This window comes from Heptranchias perlo, chromosome 4 (assembly GCF_035084215.1).
Source record: "Heptranchias perlo isolate sHepPer1 chromosome 4, sHepPer1.hap1, whole genome shotgun sequence".
Classification (NCBI taxonomy): Eukaryota; Metazoa; Chordata; class Chondrichthyes; order Hexanchiformes; family Hexanchidae; genus Heptranchias; species Heptranchias perlo.
The window spans coordinates 31,486,396-31,506,376 of NC_090328.1; the positions used below are offsets into that span (position 1 = coordinate 31,486,396).

General features: G+C 42.2%; 1 long non-coding RNA gene across 1 annotated transcript; it reads left to right on the top strand.

The window, feature by feature from the left end:
- Positions 1-13,120: 13,120 nt before the first annotated feature.
- Positions 13,121-18,867, top strand: LOC137320460 (uncharacterized). The gene is made up of 2 exons (XR_010962533.1): positions 13,121-13,613; positions 16,090-18,867. It is a non-coding gene; the product is annotated as an uncharacterized lncRNA (long non-coding RNA).
- The last annotated feature ends 1,114 nt before the right edge of the window (positions 18,868-19,981 follow it).

The following is a 19,981-nucleotide window of genomic DNA, read 5'->3' on the forward strand; positions in this document are numbered from 1 at the left end:
AAACAAGAAGTGTTAAAAGCAAGTATCGGAAGCAGATTCACCAGTAACTTTCAAAAGGGATAAATACTTGAAGGGAAAAAAATTACTGGGCTATGGGGAAAGAGCAGGGGAATGGGACTAAGTGGATAGCTCTTTCAAAGATGGGCCGAATGGCCTCTTCCTGTGCTGTACCTACTATGATACTAAGTGCCATTCTATGGCACCACAAAATACAATAAACAAACAATAATTAAATGATAATGGCCCATAAATTGCTCCAAGGGGCGAACCAGCAATGGTTGCTGATCATTAGATTTAAATTCACCCACTAAGTTACCGCGTTCTTTTTGGCGGCAACTTCCTTGACTTGCAAGTTTAAATAACATCCGCATTCTTTCCCGGGCTGTGTGAGTGGTGAAAGGCCCATCAGCTTGAAGCAAGCCACACTAAGAACCAGGAAGCGCAATTCATTCACAAACAGCGTAGACTAAAAACCCAGATGTGCCTGATAAGATATTATAAAATGACAGAGAAAGTGAAATAAAGAGAAGATAAGATTAAAAATCTCCCATAAAAAGGGACAAAAAGAAAAAGTAAAAGAAACATTTAAAAAAGTTTTAATTACATTTTTTTTTAAATGTCCAAAAACTACTAAAATCAGGAACTACAAGACTCCATGGGCACAATTTTAATATGCCGGTGGGAAGAGTCCGGTGGGGAGTGATTTGCAGGCGCCAAACCCGGAAGGGAAGTAGGCGGGTCGCAACCCTAATGTGGCAAATCAAAGCGTCTTCCGGGTTTTGCACCCGGCAGCCAGCCTGATTGGCAGGCTGGCTGCCGACAGGAGCTGCACATCCGAGATGGGGGTAAGAAAGAGAGAGAGAGAAAGAGAGCATGAGCGAGCGAGAGACCTCATCGGCAGTTAGGACAGAGATGGGGGGTTGGGAACAAAGATTAGAGTGAGACATCGGGATCAGAGGGCAGACATCGAACATCGGGATCAGAGTGGGGAGGGGGGTCCAGGCAACATCACCAGGCATGAATCGGAAGCCGTGGGAAAGCTGCCCAGAGTACTAAAGGAAGTGGCCCTGGAAATAGTGCATGCATTGGTGGTCATCTTCCAAAATTCTATAGACTCTGGACAGTTCCTACAGATTGGAGGGTGGCAAATGTAACCCCACTATTTAAGAAAGGAGGGAGAAAAAACAGGGAATTACAGACCAGTTAGCCTAACATTAGTAATGGGGAAAATGCTAGAGTCTATTATAAAAGATGTGATAACAGAACACTTGGAGGGCATTAACGGGATTGGACAAAGTCAGCATGGGTTTATGAAAGGGAAATCATGCTTAACAAACTACTGGAGTTTTTTGAGGATGTAACTAAAATAGATAGGGGAGAACCAGTGGATGTGGTGCACTTGGATTTTCAGAAGGCTTTTGATAAGGTCCCACACAAGAGGTTAGTGTGCAAAATTAAAGCACATGGGATTGGGGAGAATATACCGGCATGGATTGAGAATTGGTTGACAGACAGGAAACAGAGAGTAGGAATAAACGGGTCTTTTTCGGTGGCAGGCAGTGACTAGTGGGGTACTGCAGGTATCAGTGCTTGGGCCCCAGCTATTCACAATATATATCAACGATTTGGATGAGGGAACTAAATGTAACATTTCCAAGGTTGCAGACGACACAAAGCTGGGGTGGAATGTAAGCTGTGAGGAGGATGCAAAGAGGCTCCAATGTGATTTAGACAAGTCGGGTGAGTGGGCAAGAACATAGCAGATGTAGTATAACGTGGATAAATGTGAGGTTATCCACTTTGGTTGTAAAAACAGAAAGGCAGATTATCTGAATGGTGATAGACTGGGAAAAGGGGACGTGCAACGAGACTTGGGTGTCCTTGCTTCCAGCGACTGGTGTACGAGCGTTCAGGTGCAGCAAGCAGTTAGGAAGCCGAATGGTATGTTGGCCTTCATTGCAAGAGGATTTGAGTACAGAAGCAGGGATGTCTTACTGCAGTTATACACGGCCTTGGTGAGACCACATCTGGAGTATTGTGTGCAGTTTTGGTCTCCTTATCTGAGGAAGGATATCCTTGCCATTGAGGGAGTGCAACGAAGGTTTACCAGACTGATTCCTGGGATGGCAGCACTGACGTATGAGGAGAGATTGGGTCGACTAGGTCTATATTCTCTAGAGTTCAGAAGAATGAGAGGTGATCTCCTCGAAACATATAAAATTCTAACAGGACTAGACAGACTAGATGCAGGGAGGATGTTCCCAATGGCTGGGGAGTCTAGAACCAGGGGTCACAGTCTCAGGATACGGGTAACACCATTTAGAACCGAGATGAGGAGAAATTTCTTCACTCAGATGGTGGTGAACCTGTGGAATTCTCTACCACAGAAGGCAGTGGAGGCCAAGTCATTAGATGTATTCAAGAAGGAGATAGATATATTTCTTAATGCTAAAGGGATCAAGGGATATGGGGAAAAAAACAGGAACAGGATACTGAGTTCGACGATCAGCCATGAATGGCGGAGCCGGCCCAACGGGCCGAATAGCCTACTCTTGCTTCTATTTTTTATGTTTCTATAACAGTGAGCGCTGTTGGGCTTACCGTTATTTTGAAAGCAATTTCCGGCCCAATGTTATTGAGAGCATCCAGGATGCAACCTGTACTCTGCGCTGCTCACCAGTCATGGAAGGTCTCAAGCACACCGGTGGACACCGCGTGCTCCCTCTCCAGGGTTACCTGGGCACGGACAATGCCGTGGAAGAGAGGCATGCAGCCAAAGTGACTCCTCCACCCATCCTGGATCAATAGATTGCTGTCTTAACTAGTGCCCATATAGGCCTGGAGTGGATGGGGGTATTGATAGACTAACCGCTGCTCGATATATTTAGAGGGAGTGGGATTTGTCTCATATTTTTATAAATCTCTCAGGTCCCCAATATCAACAGCCATGTTACAGTACAGGAACAAGTCCATCGGCCCACTCAGTCTGTGTTGGTATTTTTCTCCAGGAGCTGCTTTCTTGCTTGCTCCACATCTTTTGTCACGCAACTATCTCATTCCCCTTTAAAAGAGTTTATGGTCTCTGTTTCAACAGTGGTTTATGGCAGTAAATTCTACATTCTAATAATCCTCCACAAACTACAGCACAGAAGGAGGCCAATCAGTTCATTATGTTAGTGCCAATTCTTCAACTGGAGTTATTCACTCTAATCCCTTTTCTGTGGCCTGTTCCAGCATATATTTATATATATTTTTTAAATACTTAACCAATTTCCTTTTAAATGATTGTAAACAATTTTACAACACCAAGTTATAGTCCAGCAATTTTATTTTAAATTCACAAGCTTTCGGAGGCTTCCTCCTTCGTCAGGTGAACGATGTGAATCACATCGTTCACCTGACGAAGGAGGAAGCCTCCGAAAGCTTGTGAATTTAAAATAAAATTGCTGGACTATAACTTGGTGTTGTAAAATTGTTTACAATTGTCAACCCCAGTCCATCACCGGCATCTCCACATCATGACTTTTAAATGATGTTATAGTCTTTGTCTCAATATACATGTGATAAAGCATTCCATGTTCTAACAGCCCTGTAAAAAAAAAATCTAATTTCCACCTTGGTTCTTTGAGTTTATGCCCAAGTTATCAATTTGCAACAACTTCTGGGAACATATGAAAAATGATGGACAGAAAAAGACTTTCTGGTCCATCCAGCATGTCCCCACACAAATGTGATGTCTTGTGTATCACAATACATATATTCCCACCCCACCCAGAAGCCATGTAATCTTCTGGGAGAGGCAAAAAAAGATAAAAACTGAGGCCAATTAGAGAAAAAAATCTGGAAAATTCCTCTCCAATCCCCTTAGGCGATCAAAACTATTCCAGGAGATCACTCTGGTCCTGATTAATGTTATACTGTACCTACTTTCTTGAACGGGATGATCTGCGTCCCAGCCAGAAAAAGGTCCAGCCGTTGCATGAAGGAACTCAGCAAATCAGCATTCACTTCACAGGGAAAAGAACCACCTTCTCTGGGAGCAGAACCACTTTCTAACATCCAACCTAGTTCAGCCTTTACATTGCTTGAGATTGTGACCCCTGGTCCTCCTTAATCTATTTAGTTGAAACAAACTGCCTACACAAACACAATCTAGTCCCTTGATCATCTTATAAACCTCGAACAAATCACCCCCAAGTCGACGCTTCTCTTAAAGTGTAGAAACCCATCTCTTTGAGCCTATCTTGGTAACGAAGATGCGTTAAATTGAGAATTAATCTGGTCACCCTCCTCTGCACCCTTTCCAAATCCTCAATATCACCCAACATATGAGACCACCAAAACCAGACACAGTATTAACAATTTTTCATTATTTTGCTTCTTAAAACCGTCCATAATTTTGAAGACTTCTATTAGCTCCCCTTAACCTTCTTTGTTTCCGACACAATTTTTTTGAACCTTTCTTCATAATTATAACCTCTCATTCCCACAAATCTGCTTTGTGTCCTCTCCAAAGTTCTAATAACCTTAATTTAATGGAGTGCCCAGGACTGCATCCAACTATAGCCTAACTAATATCATGTATAAATTCAAGTTCACTTCCTTGCTTTTATATTTATTCTCTGCATGTTTAATATCCTGAATCCCATTTGTCTTTTGGCCTTTTCTACTTGCACTCTCACCTTTAGAAGATTTGAGAGTCTGCATACCTAGATGACTGTTCCTTCACTCCAATAAGAGCCATACCATTTAGGGTGGATTTCCTTTCAGTATTCCTCCCACCACCAAATGTGCTACTTCACATTTCTCTGTATCTGCCTACTCTGTTAAATTGTCTTGTGCTCCGAAATTTTTCTTCAGTTTGTCATGCCCCTGGCCCTGTACTTGCTTAAAAACTTAACTTCTTCCATTTCTGACGAAAGGTCTTCGACCTGAAACATTGGGCTCGATTTTCGCACCCCGGAGCGGGTGCGTTCATGGCGGGGGGGGGGCTGCGAAAATTGGGGATTCCCGGGGCGGGTCCGGAGCCCGTCTCCAACCCGCCCACTTCCAGGTTCTCTACATGTGGGACACCTGCCGGCAATTCAAGTGGCACCCCGCCGGCTTTAAGTAATTAACCAAGTACTTCAGGTCGTTTACAGACCTGATATTTTAGGAGGGGTGGGATTTTCAGATCAACTGGGACTGTTTCCCGTACTGGGGGAAACACTCCCAGTTGAAATGGACGTGTTGCAGCCATCAGCCCGTGGCAGCTGCAAAGGTCCATTTGTTAGCTGGGTGGCGGGGCGCAGGGGAAAGATCCTCACTCATTGCAGGAGGCCACTCTGTCACTTTGGACAAAGTTTGGCCTCCACCACCCTCCTAACAGCAATAGAATTCACCAACTTGCACACATACCCCGTTGTCCAGACACATGTACCTACCTTGCGGACTTCCTCAAATGTATATCTTCTAGATGGGGGCCACCATAGCTGCGGTCATGACCTCCTCGGAGGCCGAACGGCAGCACCAGCCTCACCGGCCATGCCGTCCACCTCCGACACGTGGAGCTCCACAACACAGTGCTATGACACATCCACCTGCACAGCAGGAGGGAGGGCAACGGCAGAGAGAGATGAGTCGCAAAAGGCACTACCCTCTCCTCAGGGTCTACAGACCGAGGCTCAGCTTCCTGGACCTCTCTAAGCAGCAGCGCACACGGAGGCTCAGAGTCACTCGACATGTAGTCGTGGACATCTGCAGCCTCCTTCATGCCGAGCTGCTCCCGGTTGGCCCGAGCACCATCTTCTTACCTGTTGCTGTCAAAGTCACCACTGCCCTCAACAACTTCTCCTCTGCATCCTTCCAGGGTACTACCGGGGACATCGCCGACATCTCTCAGTCGTCTGCACAAAAGAGCCCTGCAAATACACCTACACCCACTCTGCAGTGACACAATGGGTGGCATCAGTTGTGGGTCTTCATAGTGATCCTCAGGAAAGGGCATTATTGCACAAACCAGACAAGATTCGCAAAGATGTGGCAGTAGTGGTGACAATAGAATATATTTAATTTCTGATCAACTCACATAAGTAAAAACCATGACAAGCCCTCAAACACCCTTGTGCATCCCCTTCATGCTCATGACATGTTTGCCTTACGCTTCCTACTGCACATGTGATAAAATTGAAAACCTGTTTCTCCCAACTAAATGCTGTAAAACAGGCTGAAAATTTGGGCGAAAGGGAGGTGTAGAAGAGGGGAGACACAAGAGGTGATTGTGGGGCAAGCAATGGGAGAGGATGAAACAAAGTCTCCTTGGTCCACGTGCTAGCCTAGCTCGCCCCTGGATTCCCAGTATATATTTTTACTCCTGCTCTGAAGTTTTCTTCAGAATTATGACAAATTCTGTTAATTCTCAAAACACCTAAAATGTACCACACAATGTTTTTTCCATTACAAGATGTAACCCACTTCTTGTTCATCAAAAACATCCTCCAACGCCCTATGGGCAACGCTACAACAAACCCACAGTATATTTGTATAAAAACTATTAAAAAAATTAACACCAACTTCTTTTTCACTTTTCTCCAATGAGCAGCAACACAATGCAATATCAACTAATTCATTATAAATGTCTTTACCACAAAATATGAAAAGGTTTCTAAAGTCTAAGCATGATAAGAGAACAAATAGTTTCTTAAAATGCTCAAACTGTATACATTGTAACCAACCACACCTAGATTATGAACATACAATTTTAAATGACTGCATTTTGCACTTTACTGAACACCAACTGCAATAAACACAATAAAAGGCCAGTTCACATGATTTACTGCATGTGTCAAAAGCTAAAAAAGCCCCGAAAAATATCTCTAGTGTCATGATTTTAAAAGATAACTGCAAACAATGTAAGAGACTAAACTGAAAATCTGCAGACGAAAACCAAATTTATCTACCTAAATTTTGGTACCTTAAACAAAGTAAAACTCCAAATAATGTTAATGCATAATACAACTGAGGTATCAACATTTTTTGCCAAAAAATTGTACACAGCTAAAATCAAAGTTACATTACTAAATCTCTAAATAAATTATCTATTAAATATCTAAATGCTCCAGCCAGTTTCAAAATTACTATATTATACCAACAGTTGGGGGGGGGGAAAAGAGTAAGGATTCCCGCCTTCCCCGCCCCCGCATTGGGGTAGCCAACACAAATTGGAATATTTGTAAAGAGTAGCCCTCAAGAGTACGATATAAAGAAAACCAACATATAGAAAAGTAATATGTAGATCATGAAACATTTACAAAATGTTAGAAGATATTAATTCAAAAACAGTTCTATATACTTGGGTAGGTGACATAGACCATTTTAAATTTTTTAGCCATTGTGCAAAAAAATTGCATCACAAAATGAGAAAGTGGGAGAGGAAAAAATGAGTATGCATGAGCACCCTCTGCTGTCAAAGAAAGTTTACAAAGCAATAGTCTCATGACAATCTTCTGTTCAGGTCTGATCTTGCACCACCAAACATCAAATGGATTAGTGTAGCTAAAGACATTGAATGCTCCTCTCTTTTAGCCTAAAGACTCCTTATGCAGAAAGGAGGTGGTAAGGTACAGAAATATCTAGGATAAGGGATTGGAGTGTGAAGAATAAATCAATATACAGTTGGGTATGCAGTAGGAATAGCATGGAATGGGATGCCACTGTATACTCTCCAAATTGGCAGCAAAATATTATGCTGACAGACTGTGTAGCTCAGGTTAAAATGAACACATCTCAGAGTTCACAGAGTTCCATCTCGCTGCAATGAAAAACCTGTGGCTCACCTAGTGACCTACATGAACTAAATTAGTAGTGAAAGTATGTCTTTAATTTTTGTTCAGGCAGCTTCGAGCTACAGAACTGTCAGTCAAATTAGATTTCAAAGGCACAGTGGTACAGATGGAGCTACCTGACAAGTAACGTTTAATACCTCATCTAGGCTTCGCATCCCCAATTATTGCTTTAATAAGATATAAATTAGATTAGACCTAGAGATAGCTAACCAACCTGCAGAACGAAGCACGTGGTCTATCCTCTGCAGCTTCCACAATTCCGGCATCATGTTTCAAACAATTGGATGAGAAAACATCCATCTAACATGGCGAGTTCAAAGTTATACAAAATTCATCAAATGCAAGTTGGTCAGGTAAGTTGATTCATCATTTGATGATTTAGAATACAAAAAGCTACTGAGGCTTCAAACCAGATAACCCAGTTTTGCATTCCAAGCTGCAGAAACAATAGTTTCCCCTAGTGAAACACGGACTGGAGACAGTTTTTAAAAAAAACAAAGCATTCGCTTAGCTACAAATTCACATGAGATAAAATACAGAATTTCTAATGAAGTGAAACTGGACAGAGCCTAGATCTAAGATCCATCAAACACTTTCACAAAGTTGTAACAGGATCTGGTAGGAATACTCACTTGGAACTGTGGTTAAGAGTAGATACGGTGAATGAGGTCATTCTCAAGAGATTGCATCTGGGAAATAAATTTATGCTAAGGATTACAGAAATTGATTCGGAGTTGTGGGGGCAGGGGGGGTGGAGGTTGGAGAGAAAAGAGGGAAAAAATAGATAAGGATGGTTTAGGGCACCAAAACATACACAGTCTAAACTGACCCAAGCTCAACAACCTGGATTTGATTTACTTGGAACCTGCATAGGTAACATTCTAAATTGTGGTAAGGGCAAAGTTTAAGAACTGAAAATAATAGATACATATTAAAAGCACTAACTGAAGAAATTATTTTCCAATTCACCTTTAAATGTATATTTTATCTAACAGTTGATAACGATGTGCTGGAATGAATGGGAGAGAAAATGGAGCAACCTTATGGATCCCAGTTAAAAAGATGATTTCTCTGCTGGCTCGTCTGGTTAAGCAATTGAGGAGCTGATGTTAACTGGGATGCAGAGTGGAAAAAGGGAAGATTTAACCAATGTGTAAGCAAGCATGGGAAATCAGATAAGGGAGAAAGATTGGTGTGGTATTTCTCTGCAAGTTCTGACCAGTAGTGTAAATGCAAAATTTAAGATCTGCTCAGCTCATTGTTCAGAAAATGCAAACCAGCAGCTTTTTAAGTCAGACTTAAATAAAAGTGCTGAGACTGGGATAAGCAGAATGCAGAATATAGATGCAGTTTTTAAGGATGCCCAATTCTGGATGAGCTGTGGAGAAGAGGTCAAGATGCATTATCGAAGCAACTTTTAGCTGTCTTGGCCCTATTCTCTGGAACTCCCTCCCCTTGCTCTCTCACCTTTCAATGCCTGCTCAATGTTTTCAACTATACTTTTGGTCAAGTCTCTTAACTGCTATCTTAGGCTTGGCTCCATTTTTACTTCCCTGTGAAGCACCTTGAGACATTCTTCTATGTTAAGGATACTGTATAAATGCAAATTCATTATTGCTAATTTAATTAGTTGTTGAAAGTAGGTCTAGTTCTTTTACAAATCGGTTTGTAGAAATGAGCTTTAGAGCAATGAAACAGCTGGCAATACTGTTGGCCAAATTTATAGCATTCCAATTTTGGAAAAGCCAAGATTAGAGTATGCCAATTTAATTTACCCTGGAGGAATGCAAAAGAATAATTAAGGATATATAGCTAGATTTTACCCACAAATAAAGATAGTCCCACTTCTATCAATGGCATTTAACAAGGCATAGATTACAAACAATATGAATGTTGCCACAATATCTGTACAGAAAATTAATTCTGCACCAACTACATTAATGTAGAATGAATATTTTGCTAGTTTTTTTTCCAGTCATCAGGTAAGGTTTCAATCTGTAGATATGCCACAAATAACACAAGGAAAGTATTTAACATTAAGGAATTTTGCAGCTGTCAACAATGGCTTTTCCCTAAATGTGAAAGTCTTATAGAAAAGGATATAATTAGGTTTGCTAAGTTTTCACATGCTGTATTACTGGCTTGTGTTGAAGAAAGTCTCTTTACAGTATTTATGGGCAAAAAAGTCCTATCTCTCTATTCTGGTCTCTGCTATGTAGCAACCTTTTTTTTAATCCTGGGTATCAAGTTAGGCTAAGATTTTCACAGAATAGCTCTGTATGTAAATCATACAGCTCTTTCTTGCCAAACTTTAGGAATCAATTATCCTTCTGTCTTTCTTGAACTCAACTAACCTCAGTTGCATTCCAGCACTCTACCAGAGATTAATACTTAATTAGAATGTTTAGATAACAGATTCGGAGAATGAAAACAGGATTAATGTGCATGGTTTCTGTGTCTGCTGGATTTGTTTTGCAGAGATATAGCATTCATTCAGGATAGAGGGTTAAAAAGAGTATGTATATAAGTTTAACCTAGACAAAATGTTTGCCAATACAAAATTTGCCTCTTGAGTTAGTTCACTCAAAAAGGTACAAAGTACTTCTGTAAAAAGTAATGAAGCCAAACCTTGGCTCTCTTCTAAAGAAAATAGGCCTTAATATCAACAGCATTGCAATCCACAGACTGCTCCCTTGCCAATCTAGTCCTCGGACTTGTTATTAAAGAAAAGATTGGAATATTTGGACATAGCACAAAAGTGCATTTAGAAGCTTGTACAAATAGATCCTACCACATCGAGAGAGAGGAATGAAAACAAGCTAGAATCTATTTCAGTATGGAGAAATCAACAGAAAATTTGGATTTGCTCACCTTGCAACTGTCCAAATATCTGAAGATTCAAAGGGGCTCTCTAGAAACAAATGGGGTGTATCCATGACTACAATACATATGAAGAACTTCTTGGCTCATTGTGAGGTATCTCACAGGAACTGGGACTACTCTGCCTCACACTGAAAGATTTACAGTGCAATTTACTCCTAGAAATAAGGAAAAGGGACTGAAGTGTCACTGCAAAGAGCTAATGCCAAAAGCACATTTCCACTTTATCCATTTCAGAGCACGTGTCCAACCTTTTTGACTTTGCAGGCCACATAGGTTTATTTATTCATTCTTGGGATGTGGTGTCATTGGCAATGCCTGCATTTACTGCCAGTTCCTGGTTGCCCTGAGTAGGTGGTGGTGGGTCTTCTTCCTGAACTTCTGCAGTTCATTTGGTGAAGGTGCTCCCATAATACTGTTGGATAAGGAGTTCCAGGATTTTGACCCAGTGACGATGAAGGACCGGCAATATATGACCAATTCAGGATGGTGTGTGACTTGGAGGTGATGGTGTTCCCCTGCTGCCCTTGACCTTCTAGGGTGGAGGTCTTGGGAGTGCACATTGCAGCCATGGTATGCTGGATGCAGAGGGTGTGGATGTTTAGGTTAGCGGGTGATGTGCCTATCAAGTAGACTGCTTTGTCGAGCTTCTTGAATGTTGTTGCAGCTGCACTCAATCATGGAGAGTATTCCATTACACTCCTGACTTGTGCCTTGTAGGTGGTGGAAAGGCTTTAGGGAGTCAGGAAGTGAGCTGCTCACCACAGAATACCCAGCCTCTGACCTGCTCTTGTAGCCATAGTATTTATGTAGCTGGTCCAGTTGAGTTTCTGGTCAATGGTGACCCCCACAATGTTGATGATGGGGGACTCAGGGATGGTAATCCATTGAATGTCAAGGGTAGGTGGTTAGGTTGTTAGGTTCTCTCTTGTTGGAGATGGTCATTGCCTGTTACTTGTATGGCGCAAATGTCACTTGACACTTATCAGCCCAAGCCTGGATGTTGTCTAGGTCTTGCTGCATGTGGGCATGGACTGTTCCATTATCTGAGAAATTGCAAATGGAGCAGAACACTGTGCAATCGTAACTTCTGACCTTATGATGGACGGAAGGTCATTGATGAAGCATCTGAACATAGTTGATCCTAGGACACTGCCCTGAGGAACTCCTGCAGTGATGTCCTGGGGCTGAAATAATTGGCACTCAAAAACCACAATCATCTTCCTTTGTGTTATGTATGACTCCAGCCACTGGAGTGTTTTCCCCCGATCCCTATTGACTTCAGTTTTACCAGGGCTTCTTGGTCCCACACTCGGTCGAACGCTGCACCGATATCAAGGGTAGTCACTCTGACCTCACCTCTGGAATTCTGTGCTTTGCTGTGTCCATGTTTGGACCAAGGCTGTAATGAGGTCTGGAGCCGAGTGATCCTGGCGGAACCCAAACTGAGCACTGGTGAGCAGGTTATTGGTGAGTAAGTGCCGCTTTATAGCACCGTCAACGACTCCTTCCATCACTTTCCTGGTGATTTGGAGTAGGCTGTTAGGCGGCTAATTAGCCAGGTTGGATTTGTCCTGCTTCTTGTGGAAGCACTTACTGAGGCAATTTTCCACAATGCCGGGTAGATGCCAGTATTGTATCTGTACTGGAAATGCTTAGCTAGGGGTACGGCTAGTTTTAGAGCATAGGCCTTCAGCACTGCAGCTGAGCTGTTGTCGGGGCCCATAGCCTTTGCTGCGTTCTATGCATACCTTGGAGCGCATATATAAAGTTTAAATCCATATTCCTACTAATTTGTATATATCTCAAGTTGTGGATATTAACAAATCTAGTGTTTGGATTTAGGATTTACCCACCGATGAGGGAACACACAGCTCACATATTCAAGCAGGATAAACCAGCAAATAAGAAATAAGTGTAAATAGGGTTGATTTGCTTGGGCTTTGAGGGTTAGGGTTCAGGGGCCACAGCTTGTCAATTCTGCCCTACAGAAGAACGCCTGGATATGATACTCTACACTTTACCCGTGTATGATACTTGTGCTTGTTCAGTGAATTAGTTTAGGATGTGTGTTTGTGGAGTGTTGAATGGGATGTCCAAGCGATCAGTGTTGGGACAATTATTGTTTCTAATTTAGATCAGCGACTTGAACTCAGAAATCCAAAGCAAACTGGTCAGGTTTACAGATGATACTAAACTAGGAGGGGCAGTGGAATTGGAGGAGGTTTCTAACTACAGAATGAGCTGATAAAAAATATATAAGTGGGCAGAAGATGAAATTAAATGGAAGGAGAAATTAGCAATATACATACGCTGTGAATGGCATTGAAATATCAAAGGGTGAAGTTGAAAATGATTTAGGAATCTTAGGAGATATTACTAACCAGTATAAAGCTACAATCAACAAAGACAATAAAATGTTGTACTATACAGCCAAAACAGTAGAATATGAAAACAAAAAATACAAAATGCTGAACGGGTTTACATCTTTCTTTGTTCTCTCCACAGATGCTTGCTGACCTGCTGAACGTTTCCAGCATTTTTGTTTTGTTTTTGCTCAGAGATCCAGCATCTGCTGTCTTTTTTGTTGCTGCAGAAGAATACACAGACCGATTTTAACTCTGCCCGCCTGGCAGGATCGGTGCAGACCGGGGGTTAAAATGGCAGATGGGCTCTACCTGCTGCGTTCCTGTCACGTTTCCACCCCACCCCCACCATTTTAACTTCTGGGTTTTCAGGAATGTGGAGGCCACCTGCCTGGGGCCTCGTTAATATTAAAATATCAAGGTCCAATGGCATCATTCGGACCCTAATGCAATCTTAACCTCGGATCGTGGGTCTGACGCCAAGTCTTGAAGTTGCCAGGGAAAGCTGGTGGCAGATTAGGATCCAGGGCCAGAAGAGGCCCAGGTAAGTTCTTAAAATGTTTTTTTTTTAAATATAGGTTTCCTTGTAGGCCAGGAAAAGCAGGAGTGTTCCTTCAGGCCCACAAGGAATCCATGGGCCTACTCTGTCCCGGGCTCCCCTTCCCCTTTCCCTGACCATGATTGTCTTGGACCCACCTTGTCACTTACCTTGCCAGGAACTGTTTTCCTCAGGTCCATGGTGGCCTGAAGCTGGGAGATTTCCCACTCTGGCCCGCATACCTCCACGTCACCCCTGTCGGCTTCGGGTGGGAATCAGTGTGGACAAATTTGAATGGGAGTTAAAATGGCCCGGGGTCCAACGCTGCCGCCTTTGTGGGCACACCCTCCTACCTTGGCCCTCGCATGCCGCACTCCCAACCCAGGTTAAAAATCGGGGCTCAAGTCAGAGGAATTCACTATCAAACTGTATAGTGCTCTGCTCAGACCACACCTGCATCCAGTTCTGGTCACCAAGATACGGGCGACATTCAAGCACCAGAGGTAATGCAAAGGAGAATTTTAGAAATCTGAATTATGAGGGAAGATTGGAGAGACTTGGGGTTTTCAACTTTGAAAGGAGGCATCTGAGAGATGATCTTATAAAAATACATAAGGTAGTATGTGGTATGGAAAAGGTAAATCTGGAAAATTGCTTTAAATTAAAATCATACCACAAGTGTAGAACAAGAGTTACAAGTTGAAACTAGTAAAAGGCAAGTTTTGGATCGATAATCGGAAAATTCTTCTTTATAAATAACAATCAGCACTTGGAATGGGCTCCCAAACAGAGTAATGGAGGCAAGAACCCTGTAATCATTCAAGAACTAATTGGAGGCTGCAATGGGGTTGGGGAGAAGCGTCAGGCTCATTCGAGATGAATGCATTAAAATGGGCCAAATAGCCTTCCTCATCTGTAATTATTTTGTGATCAGGAAGTGGAATCATTTGGTGTGTAGAAAGAGTGAAATAAAAAGGAACTATCACCAGGGGGCACTGTTGCTCCACATTGCTACTGCTGTTTATGTACCACCTGATCAAAGGTCAACCGCATCACTTTTGTAATTTTTGCATTACCTCAGTATTGTGCACTGTAGTTAGTTTAAAAAAATCCCCAAAGGCTCAGTGAGCAGCTGAGCCACATAGCCAAGAAAGAGCAAGCTCAATCTCCGATCTGTGCTGAGTTAGCCAATATCAGCTGGGATAGCAGTAAGGGGTACTACAACTGGTTGCAATTCCCCTACTGCTACCTCAGCTGGAGGAAAGCTCCGAAAGCTTGTGATTTCAAATAAAGCTGTTGGACTATAACCTGGTGTTGTAAGACTCCTTACATCTGGCTTTAGGTGAGGAAGAGATTATAAGACGGCCAGGGTTCTCGCTTCTGATATTTATACACTGCCCCATGTTGGAAGTGCTTATGTAGGGACGTGAGGTGAAAATGGTGTTGGGCTCTGCTGTGATGCCTGTGATTTAATACCCTGTTGACAATCACTGTCAAGGCTCATGATTAAATAATGGTTACTTGAGCGACATACCAGAGGTACGCAGTGTCCATGGAACCACACCGCCATAAGAAGTCAACACCTTCGGGAAGGAAAAGGTTGGGAGGGAAAGTTTAAAAAAAAGTTTTATATTTGGAAACAAAGTGCAACTCCCAAAAGAGCCAACATTAGGAATACAGAAATGGTCACATGACAGAGAAGGGTTTTCTGTGGATGCAGTTGATAGACCATGTAAGCAGTGATTTAATATGCAGAAGGAAACAAGAGCTGATTCAGCCCATCAGGCCTCTCTTCCACAGATAATCTACAATCTATCTGATTGTGGACACTACTGTCTTTTGAGGGGGAAGTTTTGCAAATATTATGACTAAATTTGAAGTGGGTAGAGGAGTGGAGGGAACTAGACACAATTACCCTCTACTGGCAAACAAATACCTATAGCGCCCAGTAGTGCCTAGCATTCCCATTCAAGTCCAAACCAAGCTCAACAATCCAGTGCAGTAAGATTTCTTCATGGAACAATGGGCCAGAAATTGCAGGCAAAATAATGGCAAGTTTAGTGCACACCCTTATTAGTGTGTAAATCGTCCATCAACTTGTGAGGAAGAGATACACTGAGTAGCAAATCGCCACAAATTGTTGCACAATTTGCTCTGCTCTCACCATCAATCTCCCCATGAGTTTCAAGAAATTGCTGGATTTGCGCCTTAAGTATGAATTAAACTTGCCGCAGAAAGTTAGGGCTGGTATTTAACAATGTAAGGACCCTTTTAATGATAAGATTTACATTCCTGCAATGCCACTCAACCTCAGAGGCCCAGAAAGAGAACAACTGAAAGTAGTGCAGCCTCTTCACTAACCCTAATTTACAATGAACAAAAATAATATTGTAGATGCTGGAAATTTGAAATAAAAACAGAAAATGGTTTTGACAAACAATCATGAACCTGAAACATTAACTCTGCTTTGCTCTCTCCACAGATGCTGCCTGACCTGCTGAGTGTTTCCAGCATTTTCTAATTTACAATGAAGCTACTACAATGAGGATAGTTTTCAAAATCATCAGAGAAGCCACCAACTGCTCAGTAGCACAATGTTCCTTCAGTTCTTAGATGAGATTTATTTCACATTACATTCATAACTGACCAAGAAATACCCAATTTCAAATTTCAAAATGTCTAACTAAATCTTCCATTCAGCTTATAAAACAGAACCTTTCAGTTTAATGATATAAACAATAACCACTTCCAATCTTAATGTTCTCTGTTTCAGTTTTACCCTTTGGGACTACCCTTAACACTCTTTCTCCAAAAAGACATCATTCAAGAGAGATTTTTAAATCAGAATCACTATTTTTAAGGTTGTTACTTTGATGAGTAAAAACGATTAGATTACATAGATTGAGATACAAAATCTTCATACCTAAAGGTTTCTTGTAATCATTGAACCTTAGAAATGAAATATATACTTAAACCTGTGCAGAAAGACATTCTAATTAAGAGACAATAGTCAAAATGAACTAATTTTACCAGCTACATACCAGACTTTCACAATCCCCTCCCAGTTTACTTTTTGAACTGCATCCAGGAATTTAAAATCCAACATTTTTAATTCCTCTGGTTCCTTACAAGATTTGTTTTCCTTATCAGTCTGACTTCCTTTCCTCTCCCAAACTACCAGACACAGCTGGTGTGAGAGAATGTCATCATCTGTTTCAACTGAACAGTAATTACCTTCAGCTGAAACTTCAGTTGAGGAATGAATCCCCTTTCCACCCCTTTTTGCTCTGAAGTCAGCTGCTCACCTTGCCCACAGCATCTTAATCTTGATCCTAAATTCCTGTAGGAACCTAGTCCTCATTATATTCTTTTCCTTCAAAACATTCAGTACAGAAACATTCTCTTGGGTTCACAAATAAGGAAATTGATTGGGAAGGTTTGGTCAATATTTATCTATTTTCCTCTTGCACTCCCGCATCTAGAGGCAAATGTTCTTTCTCTCTGATTTCCTCCAATTCTCTCTTGATTTCTGGTTTAGATATGCATCTGGCAGTGCCTTTTATGTTCCAATTCTCCAGAGTTGTACAGTCTCTTAAAATATTATGTATTACATTAAAAACATTTTTTTTACTGAATTAAGATCACAAAATATTTTGCTGCTTGAATAGGTTAGTTGGAAAAAACTTTTCTTCCAGGCAAACAGGGTACCATGTAACCTAATAGGGCATGGTTTGTGCAGGATAATAACCGAGTTTTAAAGCTTCATAATATAATGGGGATTTACTATGACATTAAGATAAAATGTTTGTAAAACAAATTATTTGTAAAAATTGTGCTACCAAGAATTTTAATTTTAACATTACATTACATTCCTACATTACAACAGTGACTATACTTCAAAAGTACTTTGTTGGCTGTAAAGTGCTTTGGACATCCTGAGGTCACGAAAAGCGCTATATAAATGCATCTTCTTCTATTGATGTATTCTACATTTTGTCAGCATGGGGTGGTCATGCATTACTTCTCTTTGCTGATGATATAAGTGTGGAAACAAAAAGGTACTGAAGAGAATGTATGATTTCGACAACAAATTCCATTCAACAGCATACTCCTTCAGCATTGTTTCCTCCTTTATACATTTTAAATCCTGAATGTTTTAACAGTATTTTTAAATGATCTCCTTTTCTTAAAGATACTGACATACAATTCTATAGGTCCTGGTTGTCTTATGATACCCTGTCCAAGTAGCCATTCTTCACTGTAAGCCTGGATGGTGAGTGCTAATCGCTTATACAACTGTGTCAGGTATCCAGAAAATCCAGACCTTGCCCTTATCTGACATTCACACACTTTCTAGCAGGAGTCACTGGATAGCCATCAGAAGCAGGAACCCTGGCTGATTATCCCCCTGCTTTGTCCAGTAATGCTGTGGTCAGCTGTAGCAAATCTATAGAACCATAGAAGTTAACAGCACAGAAGGAGGCGATTCAGTCCATTCTGTCTATGCCAGCTCTTTTCTGGAGCAACGCAAAACTAATCCCATTGCCTTGTATCTTCCTCAAGCCCCAAGGTGCTTCACAGAGGTGTAAGGAAAACATACCAAGCTAAAGGAGGAGAGATTAGGAGGGGTGAACAAAAGATGGTCAAAGAGGTGGATTTTAAGGGGAGTCTTAAATAGTGAGATATTAAGATGGAGGGGTTTAGGAATGTAATTCCAGACAGCAGGATCTAGGTGCCTGAAAGCACGGCCCTGGTGGTGGTGTGAAGGGAGGGGGTTGCTCAGCAGGCTGGAGTCAGAGGAACAGAGTTCAGGGGTTGGGGTTGTAGGGCTAAAGGAGGTTACAGAGATATGGAGGGGTGAAGCCACAGAGGAACTTAAACACAAGAATGAGAATTTTAAATTTGAGCTTTGGGGAGCAAATGTAGGTCAGCAAGCCTGGGTTTGGTAGATGAACAAGTCATGGTGTAGGATAGCATATGGATAGCAAAGTTCTGGATGAGCTGAAGTTTTTGGAGATGGAGATAGGGGTTGACCAGGAGTGTATCTCAAGTCTCTCCTCATAGCTATGGTTTCGTACCCCTGATATCATCCTTGCGAATTTAGGCTGTACGCTGTCTAGGGACTTCTTGCCTTTTCTATAGGACACCCAAAACTGCATACCATACTCTAACTGATGCCTAACCATTGCTTTGTATAAACTTGTCATAGCCTCTTTGCTCTTGTATTCTATGCAACTATTTATTAAACCTAATAAGCTATTTTCCTTTTTTATGTCTTTTCTACCTGCACTTGCACTTTTAACAAATTATGGTTGGGATTTTTCTCCCAATGATGTTATTCTGGTGGGATGAGACTTCTGTCTGAGCCTTTGACACTACTGCAACTCTGGGATGGGATGGGTTCATATGGTGTGCATGGCAAGATCCTGGTGGGATTCCTGTTGTGAAGGGGGAGCCCACTATTACCTGGCTGAAAGATCCTTATGGTACTATATCAGGACTACTGCTGCAACAGCAGAAGAGGCAGTCCAGCAGTTAAAGGGGCAGAAGACCCTAAAGATCGGCTGCCTTGTAGACCTTGGCAGAAACTGACGCCTACAAAGCAAGGTAAGTGGGAGCAAAATGGAGGGAGAGAAGGCCCTATCCCTCCACGGGGGACCTCAGGGCTATTATCACTGCTTCCCAGGGCCAACGGCCACATTCCCCATGGTGGCCCCCGGAAGTGGTGGTAACATGGTGCAACCATCTTCAGCCAGAAGTGCTGAGTGGATGATCCATCTCGGCCGCCTCCCGATATCCCCACCATCACAGAAGCCAGTCTTCAGCTAATTCGATTCACTCCACGTGATATCAAGAAACGGCTGAGTGCACTGGACACAGCAAAGGCTATGGGCCCCGACAACATCCCAGCTGTAGTGCTGAAGACTTGTGCTCCAGAACTAGCTGCGCCTCTAGCCAAGCTATTCCAGTACAGCCAAAACACTGGCATCTACCCGACAATGTGGAAAATTGCCGAGGTATGTCCTGTCCACAAAAAGCAGGACAAATCCAATCCGGCCAATTACCGCCCCATCAGTCTACTCTCAATCATCAGCAAAGTGATGGAAGGAGTTGTCGACAGTGCTATCAAGCGGCACTTACTCACCAATAATCTGCTCACCGATGCTCAGTTTGGGTTCAGCCAGGACCACTCGGCTCCAGACCTCATTACAGCCTTGGTCCAAATATGGACAAAAGAGCTGAATTCCAGAGGTGAGGTGAGAGTGACTGCCCTTGACATCAAGGCAGCATTTGACCGAGTGTGGCACCAAGGAGCCCTAGTAAAATTGAAGTCAATGGGAATCGGGGAAAACTCTCCAGTGGCTGGAGTCATA